At 39.0% G+C, this 1,745-nt stretch overlaps 1 pseudogene; it reads left to right on the forward strand.

Moving 5' to 3' along the window:
- The first annotated feature begins 430 nt into the window (after nt 1–430).
- LOC110292462 (U6 snRNA-associated Sm-like protein LSm3 pseudogene) lies at nt 431–743 on the forward strand (annotated as a pseudogene).
- The last annotated feature ends 1,002 nt before the right edge of the window (nt 744–1,745 follow it).

The following is a 1,745-nucleotide window of genomic DNA, read 5'->3' on the forward strand; positions in this document are numbered from 1 at the left end:
TAACCAGTACCCCCAGAGCTCCTTGGAACTATACTACCAATCAAAGAAAACACATGGTGGATCTTGTGGGTCTAGCTATATATGTAGCAGAGGATGGCCTAGTCGGTCATCAATGGGAGGAGAGGCCCTTGGTCCTGTGAAGGTTCTATGCCCAAGTATAGGGGAATGCCAGGACCAGGAATGGGAGTGGGTGGGTTCAGGAGCAGGGGGAGGGGAGGAGGGATAGGGGACTTTTGGTGGGGAAATTAGAAAAAGGGATAACATTTGAAATGTAAATAAAGAAAATATCTAAAAAAAAAGAGTCTGAAATAAACATCATACCCAAAAGACAAGGATTATGGGTAAGAATAAGACAAAGACATCTACTCTTGTTAATAGTTAGCCCTGTGCTAAAAGTCTAAGTACAACAATAAAAATATGATTGGGGAACATGGCGGACAGCGTAGATCAGCAACAGACCACCAATACCTACCATAGAGGAGCCCTTGGATCTTATCAGGCTCAGCTTGGATGAGCAAATTTATGTGAAAATGAGAAGTGACTGAGTGCTTCCAGGCAGATTACATGCTTATGATCAACATCTAAATATGATCCTGGGAGACATAGAAGGAACTGTGAAGGTGATAGAGATTGATGAGGAGACATATGAAGAGATAGATAAATCCACAAAATGAAACATCTCCATGCTCTTCGTCCAGGGAGATGGTGGTGTTCTGGTTGCCCCTCCATTGAGAGTTGACTAAGACAGAAGAAGAGAGCCTGTGTAGGAAAGTGGAGACTTTGCCCTTTGATATATATGTACAGGGAGGGCACTTCTAGAGAGAGAAGCTCACAGGCATTCTGATAGTCAGGAATGACCTGAGGATCCCTCCTCCCTCAAAGAAGTTCATTTGCAAGTAACTCACAAGCTCTCCAGCTAAATGACCTGCCCCTTTCTCCAGCCCTGCAGCCAGTGTGAGCATCTGGCTCTTTTCAGGAGTTGGTTTGCTCATTGTTCTTGCAGTTACTTTTAGGTTGGTTTTCTTTAAATTAAATTTGATGTTTCCTTTAAAAAAAAAAAAAGAAAAGTAAAAGAAAAAGAAAATGATTGATTGGCATATGTCATTGCTTGCAAATTATATATTATAACTTATAAGATTTGACAAGCCAGAACTTACCAATTGAGTAAGTCATACTGGTTGATTCATCAATAGCATAACATTGAAAATGGTTTCTTTCCCAGTAACAAAGAATAAGAAATGCAATTTAAAGCCATAAATACAGCAAAAGTTGTGTGAAATTTTTGTAAAGAAAGCACTGATTTTTGTTCTTTTTATTTGTTTTGTTTTTGTTTTGAGACATGATCTCACTGTGTAGCTCTTGCCTTCCTGGATCTAATTATATACATTAGGCTGGTCTTGAAATCACATAGATCTGCCTGCCTTTGCCTCCTCTGCCTCCCAAGTGCTGAAATCAAAGCTGTACACTACCATATCTAGCTGAAAATAACTTATTAAAGTTGAAGGAGAAATCAAATAAATGAAGGACTGTATTGTATTTTCAGATTAAATACACTTGGTATTATAAATATCCCCCCACACACTTAATGTCTATATTCAACACACCAAAGCCAAAATATGAACCTGATTTTCCAGAGAATGTGACACGTTGAATCAGAAACTCCCAAGAGTAAAGGGGCAAGCCACTTAGGCCAATTTTGAAGAATAATAATGAGGGAAAGTGATTTTACCTGTAATTAAGGTTGA

The sequence above is a fragment of the Mus caroli genome, unplaced genomic scaffold (genome assembly GCF_978045245.1).
Source record: "Mus caroli unplaced genomic scaffold, Mus_caroli_1 scaffold_6, whole genome shotgun sequence".
Lineage (NCBI taxonomy): Eukaryota > Metazoa > Chordata > Mammalia > Rodentia > Muridae > Mus > Mus caroli.